The sequence below is a fragment of the Hemitrygon akajei genome, chromosome 29 (assembly GCF_048418815.1).
Source record: "Hemitrygon akajei chromosome 29, sHemAka1.3, whole genome shotgun sequence".
NCBI classification, from domain to species: Eukaryota; Metazoa; Chordata; class Chondrichthyes; order Myliobatiformes; family Dasyatidae; genus Hemitrygon; species Hemitrygon akajei.
In genome coordinates, this window is record NC_133152.1 from 4,872,527 (window position 1) to 4,885,194 (window position 12,668).

The following is a 12,668-nucleotide window of genomic DNA, read 5'->3' on the forward strand; positions in this document are numbered from 1 at the left end:
TACTGCCAGTTAAAAATCAGTGGAGAGTGAAGATCGGAGTTCGGGAGCTAAAAGATCGAGGAAAGTCTATTTTGATGGTGAAACAGGTTCGACCTTGTTTGATCCTCATTCGGAAGGAATTCATTGGCTGTCCCTATGTTAATCCCTGCGAAATATAGCAGGAAGGGTTTGGGTACAGTTTTGTCAAGGAACGGTCAGTGCCTTTAAGCCGTTTCATTTTCATCTTCATAAATTCTCTGGGGAAAAGTAGTTCGACTGGGAATCGCAGCAACACGACGTGAAAGAGAATTTAAATCATCTAAAATGTCTCTCCTTTAATGGAGAGTAGCAGGGCAAATTCAGAGAGCATTAGGCAAGAACTAGGGACAGTTAATTAGGAACCGTGTTTTTGTCTATGTCCGCATCCAACCTGTGGAGTGTGTTTAAAGACCAATTTCCCAGAGCTCAGAACATGTACAGTATGGTCAGAAAAAAGGACAAAGATGGTAATGTAAGAGAATGTTGGATATCGAGAGATGTGATGAATTTAGTCAAGAAGAAAAAGCTTAGGAAGCTGAAATCAAACACTATCTTTGAGGATTATAAGGAAGCTAGAAAATAACTCAAAAGGAATTAGGAAAGCCAGAAGGAACCATGAAAAGTCTCTGGCAAGGAGGAATAAAGAGACGCCTCAGGCATTCTATACATACATCAGGAGTAAGAAGATAAAGGGGATGAAGAATGAATGACTCAATAATGAAGGGGGAAATATTAGCTTGGATGTGGAGGACATGGGTGAGGTTCTTAAAGATTACTTTACATCCATGGTTATGAAGGAGAATGACTTTGGAGTATAGGGAGTTCATTGGCACAAATGCTAGTGCATTTTGAAATAAATCAGGAGAGAGTGTTGAGTCTCTTAAAGAGAATTAACATGAATAAATCCATGGGACCTGTGGGGATATACAACAGCTTATTGAGAGATGCGAAAGAAGAGACTGCTAGGGCCTTGACCAATATCCTTGTGTCATCTCTAGCCACAGGCAATATCCCAGAGGACTGGCAGGTAGCTGATGTTGTTCCATTATTCAGAAGGAGCAAGGGATAATCCTGGAAAAGATACACCTGTGTGTCTCATGTCAATGGTAGGGAAGTTACTGGAGAGAATTCTTAGGGGTAGGATTTAAGAGTATTTGCAAAATCATGTCCTAATTAAGCACAGCCAGCATGGGGTGGGCAAATTTTGATTAGTTTTTTGACAAGGTGACAAGGGTGATGGATTCAGGTAGAGCTGTGGCTGTTGTCTACCTGGATTTTACCAAGGCATTTGAAAATCTTCCTCATGAGAAGATTAAGATGTTTGGGATCAGTGGCAAATTGGCCACTTGATTTCAGAATGAGCTTGCTTAGAAAAGACTGATGCGAGAAGTTGAAGGGATTTATTCCAGCTGGAGGTTTGTTATTTGTGCTGTTGTGTACTGGGTGAGCCAACGTGGCTTTGTTCAGGGCAAGTTGTGCCTTACAAACTTGATTGAGTTTCTTCACAAGACTAAAAAAATATTAAGGATGAGAAAATGGAATACAAAAGTAAGCTGGCCAGTAATAAAGAGGTTACCAAAAGTTTCTTCAGCTACATAAAGTGTAACAGAGAGGTGAGAGTGGATATTGGAGCACTGGAAAATGATGCTGGAGAGGTTGTAAAAGCGTGGAAGCAAATAGCAGATGAAGTGAATATTTTGCATCAGTCTTCACAGTGGAAGACACTAGCAGTATACTGGATGTTCAAGAGTGTCAGGAGGAAAGTTTGTGAAGTTGCCAATACTATGGAGAAGCTTCTTGGGAAACTGAAAGTTCTGAAAGTATATAAGTCACCTGAACCAGATGGTATCCACTCAAAGGGTTCTGAAAGAGATGGTGTGATATTGCGGAAGCTTTAATACTGATCTTCCAAGAATCACTAGATTCTGGAGGACTAGAAAATTGCAAATGTCGATCCACTCTTCAAGAAGAGAGAGTGGTTGAATAATGAGAAGTAGAGACCAGTTAGTCTGGGCTCATTTGTTGAGAAGATGTTGGAGTCCATTGTTAAGGATATGGTTTCGGAGTAGAAACATAGAAATGTAGAAAACCTACAGTACAATACAGGCCCTTCGGCCCATAAAGCTGCGCCGAATATGTCCTTACCTTAGAACTACCTGGGCTTACCCTTAGCCCTCTATTTTTCTAAACTCCATGTACCTATCCAGGACTTTCTTAAAAGACTCTATCATTTCTGCCTCTGCCAGCAGCCCATTCCACGCACTCAGCGCTCTCTGAGTACCCCTCTCTGAGGGGTAAAAAACTTACCCCTGACATCTCCTCTGTACCTGCTTCCAAGCACCTTAAAACTATGCCCTCTCATGCTAGCCATTTCAGCCTTGGGAAAAAGCCTCTGACTATCCACATGATCAATGCCTCTCATCATCTTATACAGCTTTATCAGGTCACATCTCATCCACTGTTGCTCCAAGGAGAAAAGGCCGAGTTCACTCAACCTTTACTCATAAGGCATACTCCCTAATCCAGGCAACATCCTTGTAAATCTCCTCTACATCCTTTCTATGGTATCCATATCCTTCCTGTAGTGAGGTGACCAGAACTGAGCACAGTACTCCAAGTGGGGTCTGACCAGGGTCCTATATAGCTGCAACATTACTTCTCGGCTCCCTAAACTCAATCCCACAGTTCATGAAGGCCAATGCACTGTATGCCTTCTTAACCACAGAGTCAACCTGCGCAGCTGTTTTGAGTGTCCTATGGACTTGGACCCTAAGATCCCTCTGATTTTCCACACTGCCAAGAGTCTTACCATTAATACTATATTTTGCCATCATATTTGACCTACCAAAATGAACCACTTCACACTTACCTGGGTTGAACTCCATCTGCCAATTTTCAGCCCAGTTTTGCATCCTATCAATGTCCGGCTGTAAACTCTGACAACCCTCCATACTCTCCACAACACCCCCAACCGTTGCAACATCAGCAAATTTACTAACCCATTCCTCCACTTCCTCATCCAGTTCATTTATAAAAATCACAATGATTAAGGGTCCCAGAATAGATCCCTGAGGCACACCACTGGTGACCGACCTCCATGCAGAATATGACCCATCTATAACCACTCTTTGCCTTCTGTGGGCAAGCCAGTCTGGATCCACAAAGCAATGTCTCCTTGGATCCCATGCCTCCTTACTTTCTCAATAAGCCTTGCATGGGGTACCTTATCAAATGCCTTACTGAAATCCATATACACTACATCTACTGCTCTTCCTACATCAATGTTTTTAGTCACATCCTCAGAAAATTCAATCAGGCTTGTAAAGCATGACCTGGAAGTACTTGGAGGTACATGACAAAATAGGCCATAGTCAACATAGTTTCCTCATGAGAAAATCTTGCCTGACAAACCTGTTTGAATTCTTTGAAGAAATAACGTTTACTATAATTCATTTTTTCTCAGTTATTTTGTACTGCTGCCATGAAATTAACGAAGTTTACAACATATGCTAGTGATATTACACCTGATTCTGATTCTGCAACAATACTTAAATGGGTCATAAATAATTCACTATTTGTGCCAAGTATAATCTATGCTTCCCTGACTTCAACTGATATGGAATGGATTCTACAGAGCACATGCAAAGCAAGTTGGTAACAGGTTGTGTATATAAGTTTGGCATCAAAATGGTCAAAGTGGAGTTGGTGGTAAAGAAAATCCTTTCCATTGAAAGACATTGTTTTGGCAGTTACAATTCATGTGATTATGATCATAAATGATTTCAGCCGCCTAAACATTACATATGTTTCCTTCAGGATTAAGACTAAGTTTATATCAAGTCCTTCTATCTAAGGATCTTAAAACTTGACATTCTGATCTTTATTCCTCACAGGAACATTTTGGTCCTGGCTTCTGACCAGTTGTCCTTCAAAGGGCTCTTACATTTCATATATGAACTAAACCAATAACAGCTACTCAAAATCGACTATCCCCAGCTGCTTCCTCATGCTGTTGTAGTTCACCTTTTCCATTTCAATCACAAGGTCCAGTCTTCCCTTGATTCCTATCATTATCCATAACTATCCTAAATCTGGGAGAGTTGTGATCACTGCTTGCAAAACTAAAACTCCAGTTACCAATCCAGGCTCATTTCCCTTATTACCCTTCATTTAGCAGTCATCTAACATATGGCTGCTAAGTGAAGGGTAGTAAGGGAAATGAGCTTAGAATTCGCAAGATCACAAGATCATAAGACAAAGGAGCAGAAGTAGGCCATTCGACCCATTGAGTCTGCTCCGCCACTCCACCATTAGCTAAATTATTCTCACATCTAGTTCCAATTTCCGGCTTTTTCCCCATATCCCTTGATACCCTGACTAATTAGATACCTGTGAATCTCCTCCTTAAACACCCTCAATGATTGGGCCTCCACAGCTGTATGTGGCAACAAATTCCATAAATCCATGACCCTCTGGCTAAAAAATTTCTCCTTATCTCTGTTTTAAATGGGTACCCTCTAACTCTAAGCCCGTGGCCTCTTGTCCTGGACTCACCCACCATGTGAAACAGCCTTTCCACATCTACTCTGTCCAACCCTTTCAACATTCGAAATGTTTCTATCCGATCCCCTCTCATTCTTCGACAAGCTGTATACTCTAATGAATACAGTCCAAAAGCCGACAATCGCTCCTCATATGTTAGCCCCTGCATTCCAGGAATCATCCTAGTGAATCTTCTCTGAACTTTCTCCAACATCAGCACATCCTTTCTAAGATAGGGGGCCCAAAACTTATGAGTTTTTAAAATTTATGAAAGGGAAAGGGTAGAGATTAATTTCAAGAAAGGTAAGCTAAGCTTAACTGCCTGTTTTTTTTTTCAGGAAAGATTGGCTAAAAATTGATTCTCTACTCAAAAAAATAATTCTCTACATCCTTTTCAGGGTGTGGGGGATTCTTTTGAAAACCCTGAACTGGGGTTACATTCTGACCGGTCCTTTGCGGGAATGGCAGGCACTCTCAGGACCTCACAACTGGCCGCTTTTTGATATCCCAAGGACACAGCCTGGAAGACGAGCATACCTTCAGGATTCAGTGATCTTGAGGCTCTGGGGACATGTTGATTCTCTGAAGTCTCTCAACTCTCTCCAACATCAGTACACCCCTTCTAAGATAGGGGGCCAAAACTGCACACAGTATTCCAAAAGAGGTCTCACCAGTGCCCCATAGAGCCTCATTAACACCTCCTTACTCTTATACACCATTCCTCTTGAAATGAATGCCAACATAGCATTTGCTTTCCTTACTGCCAGTCCAACCTGGTATTTAACCTTAGGACTCCCAAGTCCCTTTGCACTTCCGATTTTTGAATTTTCTCCCCATCTAAATAATAATCTGCCCGATTATTTCTTCTTCCAAAATGTACAACCGTACATTTCTCAACATTGTATCTCATCTGCCATTTCTTTGCCCACTCCCCCAAACTGACTAAGTCTCTCTACAACCTTTCCATTTCTTCAATACTTCCCGCTCCTCCACCTATCTTCGTGTTATCCGCAAACTTAGCCACAAAACCATTTAATTCATAATCTAAATCATTGATATACAGTGTAAAAAGAAGCGGCCCCAACACCGACCCCTGCAGAACACCACTAGTAACCGGCAACCGACCAGAATAGGATCCCTTTATTCCCATTCTTTGCTTTCTGCCTATCGGCCAATGCTCCACCCATTTCAATATCTTTCCTGTAATTCTATGGGCTCTCATCTTATTAAGCAGCCTCTTATGCAGCACCTTATTGAAGGCCTTTTGAAAATCCAAATACACAACATACACACCCTCTCCCTTGTCAATCTTATTTGAGATTACCTCAAAAAACTCCAATAGGTTGGTGAGGTAGGATCTTCCCTTCATGAAACCATGTTGGCTTGGGCCTATTTTGTCATGCTCCTCAATGTAATTCATAATCTCATCCTTGAGAATCGACTCCAATTACTTTCCAACAACCAATGCTAGACTAATAGGCCTGTAATTTTCTTTATGCTGCCTCCCTCCTTTCTTAAACAGCAGAACTACATTTGTGACGTTTCAGTCCTCCAGAACCATGCCAGAGTCTACTGATGCCTGGAAGATAATTTCCAATGCCTCCACAATCTCCAAAGCCACCCTCTTCAGAACCCGTGGGTGCACCTCATCCAGTCCGGGAGACTTATCTATCCTTAGTCCATTTTGCTTCCCAAGCACTTTCTCTCTACTAATCTTGACTGTACCTAATTCTATTCCCTGGGACCTCTGGCTATTAGGTATGTTGCTAATGTCTTCCACTGTGAAGACTGAGCAAACTACTCATTTAGATCCTCTGCCATCTCTTTGTTACCCACCCTGCTATTATGTATTGCCCTGCAAATGTTAATAAATTAAGAAACATGTCTTCAAAAAAACTAGGGTCATCTATATTGGGGCCATACAAGTTTACTAAGTTTAAGTTTTCAGTTAGTAGAGAACCTTGGATTATTAAATATCTTCCCTTTCTATCTTTAATTACATTTTTCACTTGGAATGGGACTGTTTTATGAATAAGAATCATAACTCTTATTGCGAGAAAAAAAGACTTTTTCATTATCAGAATTCAGACATTTGCTTTTTTGAAGACTTTTCTCGTGAAATTGTTAAGAAGCGTGTGGAATTTGCAACTGCTATGAAATCAGTATATGAAAAAAAGCTCTTCCCACTACTCCAATATCCAGCAAAATTAAAGCTCTTTGTTAAAAAGTCTGGCTTTCATATTTTTGCTGATCCAATCGAAGCATTGAGTTTTATTAATTCTTTACCCGACGCATCCGATGACGAATCTGAAGCTTGAATGATTTATAATGGCCTGATTGTCTTGCGGTGTAAAGAGTGATGAGATTGGAAGATTTGATGGTTACAGAAGTCTTTACCTTAAAATACATTTTTATCTCTGAAAAAGACTGGTTTGGATGGCTTCAATTTTTGAAGACATAGAGGGAGAACTGTTGAAGACTGTTGAACCATTTAGAATTTTTTTGCAGCATTTAAATGAATTAATCATTTTTTTTGTATTGTATGCTTTTGTAAAGATTTTTTAAGTAATTATTTAGATTTCTTTGTGTTTCAAAGATAGACCGGACAATTTAAAGAAGGTGATTGTTTTTCTTCTATGCAAATATTTCAAGAATTGTTTTGGATGTGTTTTTCTTTCCTTATCTAATGTTATGAAGGTTACTTTCAATTGAAGGTCATTTTGTTTTACAAGAAAAACACTTTCCTTCCAAGTTAATTATATTGAGATATATGTCGATTGTAATGAGTTTTATGTTCGGTAGAGGGAGACAGAGATTTTTTTCTCTCTGTTTTTTACTTAGGTAGGCGGAGTTTGTTTCTCTACTGCAGCTATGCTTTTCTTGGGGCTTGTGTCAATTGATATTGACTTGTTTCTGGGCTTTGTAGTTTGGGTGGGATTTTTGTTCTTCTTTTTCCCCATTATGGAATCCTGAAGTATATGCCAATTATTTTTATTGTTGTTCATCTCCGCCATTTTCAACTACCCTATCCTGACATGCGTCTAACTATTGGTTTTAGATACACAGTTCCATGATGATATCTAAACAGCTAAATGGTTTAACTTGGAATGTTCACGGTTGGAATCATCCCATTAAGCATAAGAAAACATTTAAAGTTATTAACCGATTCCAGCCTGATATAATCTTTGCTCAAGAGACGCATATCAGGTTATGTGATAAAAATCGATTTTTTAAATTTTGGATCCTCAGTTTCACGCAAATTCGCAGAGTAAAACTAGAGGTGTTTCTATTTTTATTGATTCCAATATTCCTTTTAATCAGGAGGATATGATAACTGATATTAATGGTAGATTTTTGACTGTTAAAGGAATAACTTGTAATAGGAAAGTGGTTTTGGTTAATATTTATGGACCAAATGTTGATGATCCTTCAATTTTTAAAACTGTTCTTGCTCTATTACCCGATTTGAATAAATATATGTTATTAATAGGTGGTGATCTTAATACTTGTCTAAATCTTTTAATGGATAAGTCATCATCCAAATATCAACTTCCTAATCATTCTGCATCACTTATTAATTCCTTTTTAATTGATTACGGTTTAATTGAGATCTGGAGGCATATGCACCCTAGTGTTAGAGAATACTCCTTTTTTCACATGTTCATAATAAATATTTGAGAATCGAATATTTTATAGTTGACCTTCAACTTTTATTCAATGTTCAGAAATGTGAGTATAATGCAATTGCTATTTCTGATCATGCTCCTTTAAACTTAATATTTGAACTGAAAGATGTTGTTTCTACCAGACCATTTTGGCATTTTCCAGAACATTTATTACCAAGTTCAGAATTTGTTGAGTTTATCGAAGCTCAGATAAAAGAGTTTTTTCTCTTTAATAATATAGGAAATGTCTCTAAGTTAGTAATTTGGGATACATTAAAAGCTTATCTACGCGGTCAAATTATTTCATATATAGCTAAACTGAAGAAACAAACAAGATTGGAATTAGATAAAATCTCGAAACAAATTAAAGAATTAGATAACATCAATGCAATCTCTCCAAATGTTGTTTCATTTAAAAGAAGAATAGAATTACAATCACAGTATAATTTATTACTAACATATCCTATTTTAATATTTGCTTAAATTGAAAAGTCAATTTTATATATTTGGAGATAAAAATAATAAACTCTTAGCTTCTCAATTAAGAGCAGCTAGAGCTAAAAGACAAATCTCAAAGATTCATAAAAATTATGGAGATATAGTAAGTAATTATGAGGACATTAATAATACTTCTCAAGATTTTTATTTTGATCTTAAAATATCTCAATTTCCTGCAGATTCCTCTAAAATGAAGGCTTTTCTACATAAGATTAAATTTCCACAAATTTCTCTTGAAGATCAATAGATACTTGATGCTCCAATTACCGAGCATGAAATTCAGAAAGCTATTTTATCAATGCAATCAGATAAAGCTCCTGGATTCAGAGAGATTTTACAAAAGATTTGAAAGGTTACTTTCTCCGTATCTTTTGGAAATATTTCATGAATCCTTTGAGAAGGGTAATTTACCTTCTTCTTTTTATGAAACATCTATTTCCTTAATTCTTAAAAAAGATAAAGATCCTGTTGAATGCTCATCATATAGACCTATTTCACTATTAAATGTGGACGCAAAAATTCTCTCTAAAATAATGGCTAATCGCTTGGAAAATATTTAAACTAAAATCATTTCTATGAATCAAACAGTCTTTATTAAAGGCCATTATTCTTTCTCTAATGTTCGGAGACTGATGAATATTATTTATTCTTCATTATCTAAATAACCTCAATGTGTTATCTCGCTTGATGCAGAAAAAGCATTTGATAGAGTTGAGTGGCCATATTTGTTTAAAGTAGTAGAAAAATTTGGTTTTGGTGATAATTTTAATAGATGGATTCAAATGATTTATAAGAATCGTATTGCCACGGTTATTACTAATAATTGTAGGTCTTCTTTTTTCTCACTTTCTCGTGGGACTAGACAAGGATGTCCAGTAAATCCTTTATTATTTAATCTTGTATTGGAGCCTTTAGCTATAACATTACATGAATTAGCTATAATATTCATGGTATCTCTATGAATGGAACCATACATAAGATTTCTCTTTATGCAGATGATCTTTTGGTTTTTATTTCAAATCTTGAGGAATCAATTCCTAATCTTTTGGAAACACTTAAAGATTTTGGTAAATTTTCAGGATATAAACTTAACTTGAATAAAAGTGAATTGTTTCCATTAAATGTCCCTGTTAGTATATATAATGATATTCCTTTTAGAATTGTTAATACATTTAGATATTTAGGTAATATAATTACTAAAATAATAAAGATCTCTATAAAGTGAATATAGTTCCTTTAATGGACTCCATGAAACAACTATTTTCCAGATGGAATCCACTTACTCTTTCTTTAATAGACCATATTCATGCTGTGAAAATGATGATTTTACCTAGATTTTATACAGCTTTTTAACTAAAAAAAATTTGATCAAATTGACTCTCTTATTTCTTCTTTTATTTGGAACAATAAGAGACCAAGAATTAATAAGTAGCATTTACAAAAACCTAAAAAAGATAGTGGACTTGCACTTCCTAATTTAAGACTGTATTATTGGGCTGTGAATATTAGACAATTATGTTTTTGGTTATATTGGCTTGATAAGAACCAAAAACCTTTATTGGTTGATTTGGAATTAAAAGCTGTTAAACAATTTCATTTAACTTCAATTTTAGGAGCTCCATTACCTTTACAGCTCTCTAAAATTCCAAATTTAAATCTCTATCTGGTTATTAAACAATCCCTACGGATTTGGGTTCAGTTTCATAATTTTTAAAATTTTAAACAATTTAAGTTGTCTAGTTTTTCATATCGAAAGTTTTCATTTAAACCTTCAACAACTGACCCGATTTTTCTTCTATGGAAAAATAAAGGAGTTCATTCTTTTACAGATTTATTTTGTGATGGTCGATTGATGACTTTTGAGGAGTTAATTAACAAATATTCTCTCACTCATACACATCTTTTGCAATATTTTCAGGTTAGACATTTTTTACAACAATATTTACCTAAGTTTCCAGATTTACAAGAATATGATTTGTTGGATACCATTTTGAAATTGAATCCCTTAGTGAAAGGTTCCATTAGTAGAATTTATAATTTATTTTTGTTACAAAAAGAGAACCTATCACTAAAGATTAAACAAGATTTGGGGAGAGAACTTAATATGACCTTTGTTAATGAAGATTGGCTTCGACTTTTGAAAAACGTAAATTCTTCTTCTGTATGTGCCAACCATTGTTTAATTCAATTTAAAATTGTACTCCGTTATTACTTAACAAAGGAGAGACTATCTAAAATATTTCCTAGTATAGATAACTATTGCGATAGTTGTAAAACTGAAGTAGTTACTTTGTCACATATGTTCTTGTCATGTTCTGCATTAAAATCGTTCTGGAAATCTTTATTTTCTACAATCTCTAAAGTGAAAATTAATTTACAACCTAATAGATTGACTGTTCTATTTGGAATAGTTCTGCATCATATTCAGGGTATCTCATTTTCATATCAACATGTAATCGCATTTGTTACACTACTGGCAAGAAGGGCTATCTTATTAAAATGGAAAGATATTTCTTCCCCTACATTAATTGAATGGTTTTCTCAAGTGATGTTATGTCTTAGTTTGGAAAAAATTAGAAGTTTTAGAACTTTTGATCCTCGATTTGATTTTGAGAGAAGATGGGGTTCTTTTGCCAAATATTACCAATTAATTTGAACTGTTATATGGCATCCTTCCAATTTTATTTTTTTATATAAATATGAAATGGCAGTTGATGATTTTTTAATATATTTAGATGATGGTCAAATGTATTGCTCTGGGGGGTTGATTCCTAATGGGCTTTTTTTATAGTTAGTGGGTTTTTTTTCCTAGTTAGATGGGGTTCTTTTTTTTTCCTTCTTTTTCCTATATATAAATTTTTTTCCCATTTTTATATTTTAAGATCAGTTTTTTCTTCAGCTTTATTAATTGTATACATATTAATCTGTTGAAGTTTTCTATCATTTTACAGCTGTTGAAGATCATATATCAATAAAAAGATTCTAAAAAATGAAAAATGTAAAATGAAAAAATAACTCCTCTAGCCCTAGATGAGAGTGATGCTGTGTATACATTACCCTGCCACCTCCTTTTAATTTTTATACTGTCCTCATCTAAGAGATGAGTTTCTTGTAGAAATACAGTTTTGGAGTCCATATCGTTTATTTTCTTCATGACTTGTTTAACTTTTCTAAGCTGCTGCAGACCTCTGCAGTTCCAAGAAACAAAATTAAGATTTACACCTTGAGACATTTCCAACAAAAAAGAATAGATTACCTTGCAATATAGGAATACATTTAAAGAGAAGCCTAACAAACCTAGATGATTGAACCCACATCCGACACATGGAACATGAACAATTCCCCCCTCCCACTTTCGTGGGAACCCCCCCAAAAAACATTCTGTCTCCCGTTATCGCTGATGACAGTTCCACACTTAGTGAAGATCAGTCCGTCCACTCTTATCTTTACTCAAGCCTATCAATCACTGCTGCTATCCTTATTATAATGCTAATTAACTCTCTTCTGCAACATCTGTAATATTTTTACTCTAAGTCATTAGCTCTTAACCACTTAACTATTTTTGTCCCACATGTAAAACACAACATATCCTTAAAGAGCATATTTTATACCTCAGCTTTTAGTATTTCAATATGTGTATGCTTTTACATGCGCATCTGCCTGTGTGAACATATTTGTGCTTAATATATTTGACCATATCAGCCAAACATTTTAGCAGAGTCCAAAACACTGATTAAGAAGATTTTGTAACAGTCATGTGTTCAGTACATTGTTTTATCTCACATTATTCAAATGGTCTACTGGTTTTATTTAGCTTCCATCGGCGTCTTTCTGGCTCTTCTTAATAAACGCTTCCGCCTCGGTCGGGGTTTTGAAAGTGTAGGTGCGTCCTTTATGTGTCACTAACAGTTTTGCAGGGTAAACCACTCCATGTCGGATCCCCAA

General features: G+C 36.1%; 1 protein-coding gene across 1 annotated transcript in view; it reads right to left on the reverse strand.

The window, feature by feature from the left end:
* LOC140718203 (uncharacterized) overlaps positions 1-12,668 on the reverse strand; it is a 114,622-nt gene that overhangs the window by 70,796 nt on the left and 31,158 nt on the right. The gene's annotated exons all lie outside the window — the stretch shown is intronic.